This window comes from Pangasianodon hypophthalmus, chromosome 4, assembly GCF_027358585.1.
Source record: "Pangasianodon hypophthalmus isolate fPanHyp1 chromosome 4, fPanHyp1.pri, whole genome shotgun sequence".
In the NCBI taxonomy this organism is placed as follows: domain Eukaryota; kingdom Metazoa; phylum Chordata; class Actinopteri; order Siluriformes; family Pangasiidae; genus Pangasianodon; species Pangasianodon hypophthalmus.
Window position 1 is genome coordinate 1,495,477 of NC_069713.1, and position 18,674 is coordinate 1,514,150.

General features: G+C 42.7%; 1 protein-coding gene across 2 annotated transcripts in view; it reads left to right on the forward strand.

Annotated features, from left to right (window-relative positions):
- gjc2 (gap junction protein gamma 2) overlaps positions 1-18,674 on the forward strand; it is a 28,418-nt gene that overhangs the window by 1,225 nt on the left and 8,519 nt on the right. Inside the window, exon 1 of one of the 2 annotated variants that reach the window (XM_026910228.3) lies at positions 15,060-15,218. The exons of the other annotated variant lie outside the window; for it this stretch is intronic. The gene's annotated coding sequence lies outside the window, so the exon portion shown is untranslated. Of the gene's footprint in view, positions 1-15,059; positions 15,219-18,674 lie in introns of those variants that run through there. 2 annotated transcript variants of the gene reach the window in all.

The window sequence follows — 18,674 nt, forward strand, 5'->3', positions numbered from 1 at the left end:
TGTGAACAACACCCCATGCAGCAAGCTGAATTTTAACTCAACTTCCTCTTATGATTATGATTACTATTTGTAGTTTACGAGCATGCATACAAAAAGTTTTTTTTTGTTTTTATCAAAGGAGCTTCTCGTTGGCTGGGAGAACTGACTGAACAAGTTCTTAACTCATGAGACTCTGAAACAAGCCTAGGTCTATGAGACAATTTGAGAACTCTGACTGCTCACTTACAACAAGCAGGAAAAGGATTTTAGACCAGACCCATGTGTTTCTATTACTATAACTGATAAACACTTCTAATGTTAAAGCTGTTTACGTATTCACTATACTGTATACTGTAGTCCACATAAACACCATCATTGGAAAAACTTTGGGGGAGTCCCATACCACACGCCCTATTCACTATAGGCCACATAAACACCAGTCCACTGGGATCAATACACCCTTCCCAAAGTTTACTGTGAACCGAGACAGGTTACATGCAAACACTAGGTCACCAGGAGGCCAATCAACTCTATACACTCCATTTAATCTCATTATATAATCCTGTGTTTGGTCAACTGTTTGAAAGCTTAATGACTTGTTTGATATCTGCCCTATTGATCACTGCGATAGTTTAACCTCTCCTGCCGTCCCCCCGTTTCCCTTCAACAAATCAAACTATATCCCTAACTATATCCATTGAGGTGTTTGAAGACAGCACATGCTGTGTAGTGAGTAGAGAGTGTGGAGCAGCATTCCCCTTGTCAAGTCAAGCCATAAACTATGGTGTTTAAAGACACGCATCAAATATAGTGAATATACAGTGTGTGCATCCACAATGGACTGATGACGGTGTTTATGTGGCCTCTATAGTGACTAGAACCAGGAATACCATTCCCACAGCGAAGCATGGTGGTGTGAGATTCATGATATGGGGCTGCTTCTCTGCAAATGGTACTGGAGCATTGCATAACATCAAAGGAAACAATGAGGAGAATTTAAACTCATCAGCCAAGAAACTGAATCTGGACTGAAGATAAATCTTTTGACAAGACAACGAGTCCAAACATACAGCCACAATAACTCAAGAAGGCCTTGCTTGCATGCCCAAGCCTGATCCATGTCCATCTCTTGACTTGAATCCCATTGAAAATTTGCGAGTCCATCAGAGGGATCCTCGTAACCTTGGAGAATTTAAGTCGATTTGTCAAGAGGAATGGGCCAAACCTGAACCACGATCCTGCAAAAATAAATAAATAAATAAATAAATAAATTTTGGACACCTCCACAGTGGACTGAAAATGGCGTTTATGTAGTAAATATGTGAATATGGGACAGTGATTGAGTCTAAGGCCCTGAATGAATATTGACTGCCACCTAGTGGTTCAGAAATCAGCTACAACAGTTATCTAAGGGTTTAATGTTCTGTATTTTTAATAGAAAGTATTTTTTTTTAAGTGTTTTATTGTATTTCACCACAACGCTGTGTTTGAACATGAAATTAAACCCAGTTAATGCACTAAAAGATGTGTAAAGATTTGTAAAGATGTGAGAAAACCTCTGATAGTGATTTTAAATGTTGTGTAATTCTCATATTGTGCTCAGAAAAGAATAGGCTCATTCATGTTTAGGACAGCAGGAAGCCAAGACAGCACATGGACACATTTAAAGCTGATGGAACACTGCTGCTAGGCAACTGGGTCTACGAATGTTTAGCATAACCTAGCTAGAGATTGAAGGATTAAGCTAACAAGCACACAGTCTTTAGGGTTTTTATACAAACAGACAGTGAGAATGGAAATGAGACAGACTCGTCCGGAATATTAACATTTACCTCAGATGTATTAGTGAATTACTAAGAAAAGCCTCAGTGTGGCTAATATAAGTCCACTTAGCATCGACTGCTAACTAGGGATGAGCACAATTCTTATTGAGAAAGATTATCATTGTGTCACAACTCCTAAACTCAGAGCTGAGGAAAAGTTTCTGCAGCTGGAAAAACCACAGTTGAAATATTTATGATGTGTTTAGTGATTCTGGTGCTAATTTGTTGGTTGTTGTATTGTCATTGTTATTCCTGTGAGAAGTTAGCAGTTGTTATCATTGTCATTGCTCAGTGGTTACGATATTAGACTTCTGATCAGAAGGTTGCGAGTTCAAATCCCAGCACCACCAAGCTGCCACTGGTGGGCCCTTGAGCAAGGCCCTTAACCCTCTACTGCTCAGTTGTATAAATGAGATAATTGTAAGTTGCTCTGGATAAGGGCGTCTGCCAAATGCCGTAAATGTAAATGCAGTTTAAAAGGAGAAAAAAATTTTCAGAAATCTCAAACATAAGTGATAATGATCAGGTTTCGTCATTGGCTCCTAAAAACAAAACTTCTTTTCTCACTCACTCTTCATTTTCCTGTGATGTTTAAGTCTTATTAATGAAAAATCCAGTGTAGAAGAAGTGGAGATGTTGAGGACTCAAAGTCCCAGAATGCAAAGCAGCTACGCAACACTGAGGTATGACAGCGTCTCTGCCCGGCTAGTTCCACAAGATGGCGTTGATTAGCGTGAAAGGTGAAGTTTTGGAAGCTGATGTGTTTGAGCAGAGTGTACAGATGAGCAGGTGAGAGAGCTGGACAGACTAAAGCACTAAAGCGCCGCCGCATCGCTCTCTTTAGGTAGACTGCATCATAATCAGCGGCATTCTGGGTATCGAGGAAACGGTTAACCAAATGAAAATATAGCAACATGAAAGAAGTTTAAACTAAACACTCAGAATTTCATTAGAAAGAAATCTCTGGTACCGTTGAAGAGCTCATATTGTTTATAAAGAATAATATGCAGATCGTTCAGGGTGGATTTTTACTTTAATCTCTTTATAATCACTTTAAGATAATAATAGTTGGGTTTAAACTGTCTCATTGCACTAAACAGACAGACAGAGAGAGAGAGAGAGAGAGAGACGAAGAGAGGATAATAAATAAATGAAATAAGTAAACAGTAAAGTCTGGAAGCCTCTCAGTGTCCCTCAGAGACAACACGCTAATAAACAAGTAAACACACACAGAAGGCCTGCGGTGTTGAGTGTGTACACAGACCCGTATCACACATGCTGAGGTCACATGACCTCACAACGAGGGGTTTCCCCGAGGCACGCCCCAGCTGAGCCCATCTCCTCTCGTTTATTCATCCTTCTCTCTGATATCCCTCGCTCCGGTCCCCCTGTCCTCAGTGTCCGCTCCGATGATCGCTCCGCTCCACTGAAGTGATTTAGGCACTGGCCCAGAGCAACAACATCACAACTACACAACATCACAACTACACAACAGCACACTCTCCCTCAGCCTGGAAACACTCTGCTCATCTGCTAAAGTGCACAAGGGCACAAGAAAGAAAGAAAGAAAGAAAGAAAAAAGAAGTAAGGGTGGAGTGATACAAGAAAATAAACATGAAAAGAAAGAAAGAAAGAAAGAAAGAAAGGAGGGATGAAAGAAAATAAACATGGAAAGAAAGATGCAGGGATGAAAGAAAGAAAGAAAATAAACATGAAGAAAGAATGGAAGAAAGAATGAAAAAAGAAAGAAGGATGGAGAGATGAAAGATAATAAACATAGAAAGAAAGAAAGAAAGAGCAAAAAAAAAGATAATATGTATACACTTCCTGAGTTGAAGCGAAGCTGCTGATTGGTCGAGGGTGGTAACGCCCACTATGACAATCATTGGCTGGCAGTTGGATTTGAATTTGCCATTTTATTTGTTTTCAGTGATCCGAGTTTTGGATATTAAAATTTCATGTTAAGTGATTCATTCCTGTTTGTTCACAGATTCGTTCAGGGCAGACAACAAACAGACAACAAACAGACAACAAACAGCGTGACTAGTATAAAATATATATATATAAAATTGTTTTTGCTAATTTGCATATTTTGTATATCGCTGTTAAGAGAAAATGAATTATTTTCACACCTGAACTGAAACACTGGAAATCTCCATCTTGCACTGAGTGAATTCATGTAGGACTCATGTAACTCACTGACTCAAATGATTCACTGAACGAATCTCCATCATGACTGAACGACTCAGAGGAGAGAAAGGAGGTTTGTTAGACCCACAGCTGCAACTGTGACTATTTACCAATGTGTAAAAGAGAGATAAACATGTAACACACACACACCTGTGTACAGTCTCTGTTTCAATCACTGAGTCAGTCTCGTGTCCGGTGAAGAAAAAAACATGTGAAGAGCTTCAGCAGCAACTGAACAACAGGAATGACTCAGTCACTGATACTGATTCATTCATCTCAGTGACTCATTCAAAAAAAGTGAATTATTCCCAAAGGAATCATGTCAACAATCTATCAGCATCCAGCTGGAGTGTTTAACACTTTAACCTTCACTCAATACTCAGCTCCAACACACACACACACACACACACACACCATCAGTGAACCAGTGAACACAGCAGTTATGTAAGAAATTAAAATCTTTAATCACTGCCCCTTTCATTTCTTCTGCGCTACGACAGTCTTGGAGCTGTATCTGTGAAGGATTAAAGGTGTAGTTCAGACATGTACAGAGTCACAAATTTGCTTCTTTAGCTTTGCGCTGGAGCTTTGCACAAGTCTAGTGTAGCTAACAGGTAGGAGGTGTGGCCTAAAGCCTACAGGTGGAGATGGTAGGGTAGAAGTGATTAGCTGCATTAACCTTGTAGCGGAAAGTTCCTGGTATTCCGAGTCGGGTTACACAGCTGCTTAAGTGGATTTTCTGAGCTCCACATTCAGATTATTATGTGTAGTTCACACCTCTGAGGTCAATAGATTTTTCTTCAGTAGAAGCTTCTGAGACTGTGTTTTTAATAGCGTCTAGATCACCGCCTTTATACACAAACACTCGCCTTTAAACCTGACATTTTAATGAACCCGCAAGATGCTAAACTGAGGTAATAAAAATCGTAATGTGTGTGTGGGATGAAGGAGACACACAACATTTTATCACACTTTGCTCTTCCACCAGGAGGAGCTTCTTCCCCCGGGCCATCAGATTCCTCAGCACAGACATGTCCATCATACAGATCCCTCAGACTCCATAAAGATCTGTCCATCATACAGATCCTTCAGACTCCATAAAGATCTGTCCACCATACAGATCCCTCAGACTCCATAAAGACATGTCCACCATACAGATCCCTCAGACTCATTAAAGATCTGTCCACTATACAGATCCCTCAGACTCCATAAAGATCTGTCCATTATACAGATCCCTCAGACTCCGTAAAGATCTGTCTACTATACAGATCCCTCAGACTCCGTAAAGATCTGTCCACTATACAGATCCCTCAGACTCCGTAAAGATCTGTCTACTATACAGATCCCTCAGACTCCATAAAGATCTGTCCACTATACAGATCCCTCAGACTCCATAAAGATCTGTCCACTATACAGATCCCTCAGACTCTGTAAAGATCTGTCTACTATACAGATCCCTCAGACTCCATAAAGATCTGTCCATCATACAGATCCCTCAGACTCCGTAAAGATCTGTCCACCATAAAGATCGCTCAGACTCCATGAAGATCTGTCCATCATACAGATCCTTCAGACTCCATGAAGATCTGTCCATCATATAGATCCCTCAGACTCCATAAAGATCTGTCCATCATACAGGTCCTTCAGACTCCGTAAAGATCTGTCCACTATACAGATCCCTCAGACTCCATAAAGATCTGTCCATCATACAGATCCCTCAGACTCCATAAAGATCTGTCCATCATACAGGTCCTTCGGACTCCATGAAGACTCTGCACTCCACTGACACTCCACACACTGTACTTCACACTTTTTATTGTTACTACACGTAACATACTTGCATATTCTGTGTACGCCTTTTTTGCACATTCTTGTACATATATTACATATTTCTTATTTCTTATTATTTCTTATTCATTTCTGATTTCTTTACTCACAGTCTGAAGAGGAGTAGGCCAGGTTCTCATTTCACTGCAAGTTAATGACAACTAAAAATCTTGAATCTTGAATCTCCTGTAAAGAAAACATGCCCACGGTTTGAAGAATAAGCTGACCTAGCTCTCATATGCTACACTTACAGAGAAACTTTATGGTCATTCATCATTTTATCAATAAAAAATTCACAGCTCGAGATCAGTAACTTCTAAATAGCGCTTAAGTCTGTAGTTACGTCTGAGACCTGAATACTGATCATTTACTCCACTCTGAAAAGGGCCTGGAGTGCACACAGAGGGAACGCGAAGGCTCAAGGAGACAGCTGTCGTCATGGACACTGAAACAAACAGTCAGAGACAAACCCAGACGTTTTGATGATATCAGTATTACTGTTCCAATAAATCTCATAAATCCTTTCTCCTGACACAGAGCAGAGACACATGGCTGAAAACACACTGGTAGTGAATTACAGGGTGGAACACGCCCCCAATCCTGTCGCGAGAAGAATTTGATGTTTCTGAGTGTAGTAAAGTCACTCAGAGATTCATATTCACCTTCATATTTAACATAAAATGCAGACTTTATCCAGCACTATAGCCGATTTATAATGCTTTTACTCATCTTCTAGCAGCATGGCTCTCAAAGTCAGGGGTCCACCCTTATATCTACAGTAATTATATACAATGTCAACTGGACTCGAATGAAAATTTTAGGTGGAAAGTGCAGAATAAAAAAAACTCCAGGAAATATCCAAAATATTATTGTACACATTTAAATAATTTAGCTCATTTTTTAAATAGTTTGCACAATAAATCTGTGTCCGTGAATATTTATATTTTAGGGTTAAAGGGATGCCTGACTAGAGGAACTTTGAGAACCACTGATCCAGCCACTGCGTGAGATCAACTGCACAAGGAAGATAGGTTTTATCCAAGTTTCCACGTTTGTTATCTTTTTTTTTGTTTGTTCACAGAGCCATTTTTTTCACCACATTGTGAGTTAAATGCACATTCCGATACTGAAAGTAATCAGATATGAAGTTTTTTTATGGAGATTATTTTTCTATTTAACGATTATTAAAAAGATATTCACTCGATTCATTTAGAGAGAAATTTAATTCTGATTGGCCTCATTTTGGTTTTGGCGTGTAGGCTACACAAATATTGTTTATTTATTAACAAATTATTAAACTGCACGGAAACGTAGCTAATGCTCCGAGCTTTGGGAAATGTTTTATCAGACGTCTGTGTATATCTAGAAAGACAATATTAAAAACTGCTTGTGTGCACAAATCAAACTGAGAACCACGTCCTCTCCGTACGGGTCTTCTCTGACGAGAATAATAACCGAGCTGAGAGAACGCAGAACCGGATTAACGCTCCACAGACTCTCTCTGTGCTAATACAGGAGGCCATAAAACGCCATCTCCATAATCCAGAGTGTTGAGATGAGCCAGGACATAAAACACGGCTGTATTGGGGGATTAAATCACGCCGGGGGAGCGCTGTGTCCCGACCTGTTGCTGGGAGACAGAGGGACGAGTGCAAAAAAGAGAACAGCGAGTGTTCCTGAGTGCCCTGTGAGGATCTCACAGTGTAAACACACTCCCCTGCCTCATGTCTAAATATTATGACACACCATGTGACGGAACGTGCATACACACCAGCGGATCTGCACCGAGCGAGCTCTCCTGTCATTACCAAGAGTACCGAATTCCTGACAGCGTTCCTTCTCTGTCATTTCTTATTCAGAAAAGTTTAAAATGTACAAAATGATGCTGACATTTGATTCAAACACAGTGTTTACGTAAACATTCAGCGTCAGTGACTCACTGCTGTTTTTTTCACTGAATCAGATGTTTCCTTGCAGGCCACCATGTTACATGTGTTAGCGTTCTACGTCTGAGGGAATTGTTCATGTTCCAGATGGTTCTGCTTTCATCTTCCACATTAACACTTCAGTACTCAACAACATGAAGGACTTCAAAGTGTGTTAACTGAAATGAAGTACAAAATGAAAGCACATGATCTCTGAAGGTTCTGGACTTACAGAACTTATAATGTTAAGGTTCTAGGTGGTTTGGGGTTGTACAACTTTGAACTATTGATGTTCTTGTTGAAAAGAAAAATCAGAATCAGAAAAATTGGGTTTTAATGTGTTCCTGATGGTCTGTAATTTTAGTTAAATGGAGTGTGTTGTTCCTGATGGTTCCTATGTAATTTTATTCTGATGATAAGGTTCTGCTCAGGAAGGAAGGTTCTGCTGGGTTCTGGTGGTGTTTATTAGAAATCAGAGAATTTCTAATGGAATCCTGCAGGAATCTAATAGAAACCATTAACATTTTACGCAATGGACATTTTACATTTTTCCTAATGGATCATAATGGGTTCACTCTGAACACGTACACTCTCTCAGTGTGCGCTCTGAACACGTACACTCTCCCTCAGTGTGCGCTGTGAACACGTACACTCTCTCAGTGTACACTCTGAACACGTACACTCTCTCAGTGTGCGCTCTGAACACGTACACTCTCTCAGTGTGCACTCTGAACACGTACAATCTCTCAGCGTGCGCTCTGAACACATACACTCTCTCAGTGTGGGCTCTGAACAAATACACTCTCTCAGCGTGTACTCTGAACACGTACACTCTCTCAGTGTGCGCTCTGAACACGTACTCTCCCTCAGTGTGCGCTCTGAACACGTACACTCTCTCAGTGTACACTCTGAACACGTACACTCTCTCAGTGTGCGCTCTGAACACGTACACTCTCTCAGTGTGCACTCTGAACACGTACAATCTCTCAGCGTGCGCTCTGAACACGTACACTCTCTCAGTGTGCGCTCTGAACATGTACACTCTCTCAGTGTGCGCTCTGAACACGTACACTCTCTCAGTGTGCGCTCTGAACACGTACACTCTCTCAGTGTACGCTCTGAACATTTACACTCTCTCACTGTGCGCTCTGAACACATACACTCTCTCAGTGTGCGCTCTGAACACGTACACTCTCTCAGTGTGTACTCTGAACATGTACACTCTCTCTCAGTGTACGCTCTGAACACGTACACTCTCTCAGTGTGTGCTCTGAACACGTACACTCTCTCAGTGTGCACTCTGAACACGTACACTCTCTCAGTGTGCGCTCTAAACACGTACACTCTCTCAGTGTGCACTCTGAACACGTACACTCTCTCAGTGTGCACTCTGAACATGTACACTCTCTCAGCGTGTACTCTGAACACGTACACTCTCTCAGTGTGCGCTCTGAACACGTACACTCTCCCTCAGTGTGCGCTCTGAACACGTACACTCTCTCAGCGTGTACTCTGAACACGTACACTCTCTCAGTGTGCGCTCTGAACACGTACTCTCCCTCAGTGTGCGCTGTGAACATGTACACTCTCTCAGCGTGTACTCTGAACACGTACACTCTCTCAGTGTGCGCTCTGAACACGTACTCTCCCTCAGTGTGCGCTGTGAACATGTACTCTCCCTCAGTGTGCGCTCTGAACACGTACACTCTCTCAGTGTGCACTCTGAACACGTACACTCTCTCAGTGTGCGCTCTGAACATGTACACTCTCTCAGTGTACACTCTGAACACGTACACTCTCTCAGTGTGCGCTCTGAACACGTACACTCTCTCAGTGTGCGCTCTGAACACGTACAATCTCTCAGCGTGCGCTCTGAACACGTACAATCTCTCAGCGTGCGCTCTGAACACGTACACTCTCTCAGTGTGCGCTCTGAACATGTACACTCTCTCAGTGTGCGCTCTGAACACGTACACTCTCTCAGTGTGCGCTCTGAACACGTACACTCTCTCTCAGTGTGTACTCTGAACACGTACAATCTCTCAGCGTGCGCTCTGAACACGTACACTCTCTCAGCGTGCGCTCTGAACATTTACACTCTCTCACTGTGCGCTCTGAACACGTACACTCTCTCAGTGTGCGCTCTGAACACGTACACTCTCTCAGTGTGCGCTCTAAACACGTACACTCTCTCAGTGTGCACTCTGAACACGTACACTCTCTCAGTGTGCACTGTGAACACGTACACTCTCTCAGTGTACACTCTGAACATGTACACTCTCTCAGTGTGCGCTCTGAACACGTACACTCTCTCAGTGTGTACTCTGAACATGTACACTCTCTCTCAGTGTACGCTCTGAACACGTACACTCTCTCAGTGTGTGCTCTGAACACGTACACTCTCTCAGTGTGCGCTCTGAACACGTACACTCTCTCAGTGTGCACTCTGAACACGTACACTCTCTCAGTGTGCGCTCTAAACACGTACACTCTCTCAGTGTGCACTCTGAACACGTACACTCTCTCAGTGTGCACTCTGAACATGTACACTCTCTCAGCGTGTACTCTGAACACGTACACTCTCTCAGTGTGCGCTCTGAACACGTACACTCTCCCTCAGTGTGCGCTCTGAACACGTACACTCTCTCAGCGTGTGCTCTGAACACGTACACTCCCTCAGTGTGCGCTCTGAACACGTACACTCTCCCTCAGTGTGCGCTGTGAACATGTACACTCTCTCAGCGTGTACTCTGAACACGTACACTCTCTCAGTGTGCGCTCTGAACACGTACTCTCCCTCAGTGTGCGCTCTGAACACGTACACTCTCTCAGTGTACACTCTGAACACGTACACTCTCTCAGTGTGCACTCTGAACATGTACACTCTCTCAGTGTACACTCTGAACACGTACACTCTCTCAGTGTGCGCTCTGAACACGTACACTCTCTCAGCGTGCACTCTGAACACGTACAATCTCTCAGCGTGCGCTCTGAACACGTACACTCTCTCAGCGTGCGCTCTGAACATTTACACTCTCTCACTGTGTACTCTTAACACGTACACTCTCTCAGTGTGTACTCTGAACATGTACACTCTCTCTCAGTGTACGCTCTGAACACGTACACTCTCTCAGTGTGCGCTCTGAACACGTACACTCTCTCAGTGTGCGCTCTGAACACGTACACTCCCTCAGTGTGCGCTCTGAACACGTACACTCTCTCAGTGTGTACTCTGAACACGTACACTCTCTCAGTGTGCGCTCTAAACACGTACACTCTCTCAGTGTACACTCTGAACAAATACACTCTCTCAGTGTGCACTCTGAACACGTACACTCTCCCTCAGTGTGCGCTCTGAACATGTACACTCTCTCAGTGTGCGCTCTGAACATGTACACTCTCTCAGTGTGCGCTCTGAACATGTACACTCTCTCAGTGTGCACTCTGAACACGTACACTCTCCCTCAGTGTGCGCTCTGAACACGTACACTCTCCCTCAGTGTGCGCTCTGAACATGTATACTCTCTCAGTGTGCGCTCTGAACACGTACACTCTCTCAGTGTGCACTCTGAACACGTACACTCTCTCAGTGTGCGCTCTGAACATGTACACTCTCTCAGTGTGCACTCTGAACATGTACACTCTCTCAGTGTGCGCTCTGAACATGTACACTCTCTCAGTGTGCACTCTGAACACGTACACTCTCCCTCAGTGTGCGCTCTGAACACGTACACTCTCCCTCAGTGTGCGCTCTGAACATGTATACTCTCTCAGTGTGCGCTCTGAACACGTACACTCTCTCAGTGTGCACTCTGAACACGTACACTCTCTCAGTGTGCGCTCTGAACATGTACACTCTCTCAGTGTGTACTCTGAACAAATACACTCTCTCAGTGTGCACTGTGAACACGTACACTCTCCCTCAGTGTGCGGTCTGAACATGTACACTTTCTCAGTGTGTACTCTGAACATGTACACTCTCTCAGTGTGTACTCTGAACAAATACACTCTCTCAGTGTACACTCTGAACACGTACACTCTCCCTCAGTGTGCGGTCTGAACATGTACATTCTCTCAGTGTGTACTCTGAACATGTACACTCTCTCAGTGTGCGCTCTGAACATGTACACTCTCTCAGTGTGCGCTCTGAACACGTACACTCTCTCAGTGTGCGCTCTGAACACGTACACTCTCTCAGTGTGCGCTCTGAACACGTACAATCTCTCAGTGTGCGCTCTGAACATGTACACTCTCTCAGTGTGCGCTCTGAACACGTACACTCTCTCAGTGTGCGCTCTGAACACGTACACTCTCTCAGTGTGCACTCTGAACACGTACACTCTCTCAGTGTGCGCTCTAAACACGTACACTCTCTCAGTGTGCACTCTGAACACGTACACTCTCTCAGTGTGCACTCTGAACATGTACACTCTCTCAGCGTGTACTCTGAACACGTACACTCTCTCAGTGTGCGCTCTGAACACGTACACTCTCCCTCAGTGTGCGCTCTGAACACGTACACTCTCTCAGCGTGTGCTCTGAACACGTACACTCCCTCAGTGTGCGCTCTGAACACGTACACTCTCCCTCAGTGTGCGCTGTGAACATGTACACTCTCTCAGCGTGTACTCTGAACACGTACACTCTCTCAGTGTGCGCTCTGAACACGTACTCTCCCTCAGTGTGCGCTCTGAACACGTACACTCTCTCAGTGTACACTCTGAACACGTACACTCTCTCAGTGTGCACTCTGAACATGTACACTCTCTCAGTGTACACTCTGAACACGTACACTCTCTCAGTGTGCGCTCTGAACACGTACACTCTCTCAGCGTGCACTCTGAACACGTACAATCTCTCAGCGTGCGCTCTGAACACGTACACTCTCTCAGCGTGCGCTCTGAACATTTACACTCTCTCACTGTGTACTCTTAACACGTACACTCTCTCAGTGTGTACTCTGAACATGTACACTCTCTCTCAGTGTACGCTCTGAACACGTACACTCTCTCAGTGTGCGCTCTGAACACGTACACTCTCTCAGTGTGCGCTCTGAACACGTACACTCCCTCAGTGTGCGCTCTGAACACGTACACTCTCTCAGTGTGTACTCTGAACACGTACACTCTCTCAGTGTGCGCTCTAAACACGTACACTCTCTCAGTGTACACTCTGAACAAATACACTCTCTCAGTGTGCACTCTGAACACGTACACTCTCCCTCAGTGTGCGCTCTGAACATGTACACTCTCTCAGTGTGCGCTCTGAACATGTACACTCTCTCAGTGTGCGCTCTGAACATGTACACTCTCTCAGTGTGCACTCTGAACACGTACACTCTCCCTCAGTGTGCGCTCTGAACACGTACACTCTCCCTCAGTGTGCGCTCTGAACACGTATACTCTCTCAGTGTGCGCTCTGAACACGTACACTCTCTCAGTGTGCACTCTGAACACGTACACTCTCTCAGTGTGCGCTCTGAACATGTACACTCTCTCAGTGTGCACTCTGAACATGTACACTCTCTCAGTGTGCGCTCTGAACATGTACACTCTCTCAGTGTGCACTCTGAACACGTACACTCTCCCTCAGTGTGCGCTCTGAACACGTACACTCTCCCTCAGTGTGCGCTCTGAACATGTATACTCTCTCAGTGTGCGCTCTGAACACGTACACTCTCTCAGTGTGCACTCTGAACACGTACACTCTCTCAGTGTGCGCTCTGAACATGTACACTCTCTCAGTGTGCGCTCTGAACATGTACACTCTCTCAGTGTGTACTCTGAACAAATACACTCTCTCAGTGTGCACTGTGAACACGTACACTCTCCCTCAGTGTGCGGTCTGAACATGTACACTTTCTCAGTGTGTACTCTGAACATGTACACTCTCTCAGTGTGTACTCTGAACAAATACACTCTCTCAGTGTACACTCTGAACACGTACACTCTCCCTCAGTGTGCGGTCTGAACATGTACATTCTCTCAGTGTGTACTCTGAACATGTACACTCTCTCAGTGTGCGCTCTGAACATGTACACTCTCTCAGTGTGCGCTCTGAACACGTACACTCTCTCAGTGTGCGCTCTGAACACGTACACTCTCTCAGTGTGTACTCTGAACAAATACACTCTCTCAGTGTGTACTCTGAACACGTACACTCTCCCTCAGTGTGCGCTCTGAACATGTACACTCTCTCACTGTGTACTCTGAACATGTACACTCTCTCAGTGTGCGCTCTGAACATGTACACTCTCTCACTGTGCGCTCTGAACACGTACACTCTCTCAGTGTGCGCTCTGAACACGTACACTCTCTCACTGTGTACTCTGAACAAATACACTCTCTCAGTGTGTACTCTGAACACGTACACTCTCCCTCAGTGTGCGCTCTGAACATGTACACTCTCTCAGTGTGCGCTCTGAACATGTACACTCTCTCATTGTGCGCTCTGAACACGTACACTCTCTCACTGTGTACTCTGAACATGTACACTCTCTCAGTGTGCGCTCTGAACATGTACACTCTCTCTCAGTGTACGCTCTGAACACGTACACTCTCTCAGTGTGTGCTCTGAACATGTACACTCTCTCAGTGTGCGCTCTGGACACGTACACTCAGTGTGCGCTCTGAACACGTACACTCTCTCTCAGTGTGTACTCTGAACATGTACACTCTCTCAGCGTGTACTCTGAACACGTACACTCTCTCAGTGTGCGCTCTGAACATGTACACTCCCTCAGTGTGCACTCTGAACATGTACACTCTCTCACTGTGTACTCTGAACATGTACACTCTCTCACTTTGTACTCTGAACATGTACACTCTCTCAGTGTGTACTCTGAACATGTACACTCTCTCAGTGTGCACTCTGAACACGTACACTCTCTCACTGTGCGCTCTGAACACGTACACTCTCTCAGTGTGCGCTCTGAACACGTACACTCTCTCAGTGTGCGCTCTGAACACGTACACTCTCTCAGCGTGCACTCTGAACATGTACACTCTCTCAGTGTGCACTCTGAACATGTACACTCTCTCTCAGTGTGTACTCTGAACACGTACACTCTCTCAGCGTGCACTCTGAACATGTACACTCTCTCAGTGTGCACTCTGAACATGTACACTCTCTCTCAGTGTGTACTCTGAACACGTACACTCTCTCAGTGTGCACTCTGAACATGTACACTCTGATTAGACTGGGATATTTTGACCCTCAGTGTCAGGGCCACATTGCTAGAGGAACGTTCACTTCCTCCTCTTCTGTTTTTTTCACTCTTACTGAAGGCTGATGCAACACACACACACACACACACACACACACACACTTCAGCACCATGCTCTGCTCTGAGGACTTCAGGGATGTACAAACGGCTCATCAGCCACGCTCAAGTGTGCACTTGGAGGGAATTTATCACCCTAACATGCGGAGGAGTTCCAGCTGAATGGAGAGCGCTTGTCTGTGGGTTCTCCAGGTGTGTAAACAGCTGTTTGAGATCTCAATAATGTTGTGATGAAGAGCTGCTGTCTCGCTCAGGGACACGCTACTGATTCTTCTTCTTCTTCTGTGGTGGTCTGGAACCTCATGTTCTACGACTTGCTCTCAGATCCGTGATTTAAGAATTCCGTCAGCTTGTCATTTTCTTTGGAAGTCCAAGAGTTTGGGTTCTACAGCGAAGTGCAGCGAAGTTACGTTTTAAGTAGTGAGTAATTCTAACACTATATGTGTACTAGGGTTTTTAAACCTGGAATTATAAGTGCTAAAGTTATAAATGCTGCAGTTTTAGTTTTTTAGTTCTAAAGTTCCACAGTTTAATATTTTCTTTGGGGAGAGTTTGCGTTCTGAATGTTCTACAGTTTGATGCTTCACCTCACAACTATTTATTTATTTATTTATTTATTTATAATGCTCTAAGCTTCTTAGTCCTGGAATTCCAGATGTTAAAGTTTTCAAAGCTACAAGTTGATTTTCTTTTAGTTTCTAAATACGACTGTGTTAAAGTTCTACAGTTTGTTTTTTTGCGCTAGAATTATTCTAGAAGTTTTAAAGCAGGACGTTTACATTTAGGCTAATTTGAAAACATGCAAACAGCCAAAGAGTCGGAGATCTAACGCAGAACCTCAGAGAATTCATCGTGCAAGAGTTCTAAGAGCTAGGGCTCTAGCATTATAAATGAAAAAGTTTTGAAATATAGTTTGAATGTTGTGCTAGTTCTAAGTGTCTAAAACTAATTTTAGCTAGTTTTTAAATTCTCTAAGTGCTATTCCTGTTATTCCTGTAGTTTGAAGTGCTAAAATTCTAAATGCTACAGTTTTATTTTTTTGTGCTAAAATTTTAATTATTACACTGTTAAAGTTCTAAAGTTTTAAATGCAGAACATTTACATTTACTCCTTAAGCAGTGGTTCTTCTCCAAACCGACTTTGAAATCTCAGCTCAGAGATACAACGCAGAACCTCATGAATTTGAAAAGCTGAATTTGTAGAATTCTTAGTCTGAGATTTCTTAGAGCTAGGGTTCTATGTCAAGGTTCTAGATTACTAAATGAATTTTAACTGTAGTACTAGATCTAAATTTAAAAATATATATTTTTAGCTAGTTTTAAAGTGCTACATTTTTGAACGCTCTAAATGCTCTAAGGTTCTTAGTCCTGTGAATCTAAGTGTTAAGGTTCTATTCACTACAGTTCTGTAATTATTACAGTGCTAAAGTTCTAAAGTTTTTAAATGCAGAACATTTACATTTAGCCATTTATCAGTGGTTCTTCTCCAAAACAAATTTTAAAATCTCGGCTCAGAGATATGACGCAGAACCTGAAGAGAGCTGGATTTGTGGAACTAGAGCCGATAAATTCTCTGCCTGTTTATTTTCTTCTTGTGTGTGTGTGTGTGTGTGTGTGTGTACGTGTGCGTGTGTGTGTATGTGTGTGTGTGTGAAGCTGAGTTCCGCAGTGATGTGTGTGAGCTCCATGCCGTTCCTCAATAATGTAACAGAACAGTCACACACACACACACACAAACACACACACACACTTCAGTTTAGAAATATCAGGAGATCTTTATTATCAGTGTGTGTGAGGGGTTGAATGTGAACAATAAAAGCTCACACACACTACAGAATAATAATAAAAAATTATAATTATAGTACACTAAATAAATAAATCAGTTAATAACTAAAAATAAATGTATGTAAAAACCAAAACTGTCAGAATAAACCTGTTAATGAACATAACAATATATCAGAATAAATCAGACTAATATCTGTGTATTACAATAACACTATCTCAGAATAACTATTTCAGATTAAATCTGTCCATAAAATTAAAAATATATATTTTAGAATATTTTAGAATAAATACAGCACGTACATATTATTAATAACGACATCTCAGAATATTTCAGAAAAAGTTTATATGTAGAAATATTTTACAATAAATCAGTAAATTAAAATGGCAATATTTTTACAATATTTGAGAAAAAATGTATATTAAAAAATAAAAAAAATATATTAAAAATTAGAATACATTTGTACAGAAACACATCTCAGAATAAATAGAATTGCCATTACATTTTATTAAATACCTTTATATATATATATATATATATATATATATATATATACACTCAACCAGTAGGCACTAATATAGCAGTGTGTGTGTGTGTGTACGTGTGTGTGTGTGTAAATATTTACACAGTGTACGGAGCAGGCTGTATCTCAGCAGCACTGTGAAGTGTTTATGACGCTTTATAAATCCTGAGTGTTAATGAGACAGACTCCTGAACACCTTCACACACACCATTTGGAAAAATGCCACACAAATCATCTGTGTGTGTGTGTGTGTGTGTGTGTGTGTGTGTGTGTGTGTGGGTTACACAGAGCGAGCAGTGTTCAGTGAAGTGTTTACGGCTCACACACTGTCGTAAATCAGCTCGTTATCCTGCTAACCGAGTTATCTGGTGAAGTGGAGCAGGATGATGGAGACGCTGTTCTGGTTTGATCTTCAGCTGTGATACTGGATATTTCATAGCAATACGATTTAATATATATATATATATATACACACACAGTAGTGATTTTCCAACGTTTACAATGTTTATTTATTAATGAAGGACACAGCATACCTTTTATCCATTTATAGTTATATTTAATGTCTGCAAATGAGTTACTTCCTGTTGTCGCTTACGTTATAGCAGCTATAAACACTCGTTCCCTCACCACAATGAAGCGTAAACTCCTCTGTCCTGAAGATGTCGGAAACCTTAAAGTTACAGCTTTACCTCTGACTGTTACAAAGCGCTGACACTGGAGACTCCTTCCATCAATGTTACATTTACAGAAAACTTCATATTAAAGTTTTTTAACCTGTTTATTATCAGTGGAGCGTCTGCTGTACACGTCCCTGTGAATGAGCTGTTGCTATAGAAACAATAACGTATTAGAGCGAGGGCTTTAATATAAATAACCCTGTGATTTGCAGCTGCACTACTGTCAGAGCTGCTGTTATAGAGAATTAATCAACACTTTCTGACCAATCAGAATGCAGAATTCAGCAGCAAGGGATAAATATCCTCACTCACCCTGAATAAACTTTAAATCTGAAAGTGTTTAAGTTTAGAACAGCAGCACCCAGGACTCTGTAATATCACCACTCAGTGTGTGTGTGTGTGTGTGTGTGTGTGTGTGTGTGTGTGTGCAGACAGGAAGTGAAGGATATGTGAGAAATGTGCATTAAAATGTAAACATTACATACCGATCTCTCTCTCTGTCTGTGTGTGTGCCTCTCTCTCTCTGTCTCTCTCTCTGTCTCTCTCTTTCTGACTGTCTGTCTGTCTGTCTCTCTCTCTCTCTTTCTTTCTCTCCCTCTCTCTCTCTTTCTTTCTCTCCCTCTCTCTTTCTTTCTCTCTCTCTCTCTCTCTCTGTCTCTCTCTCTC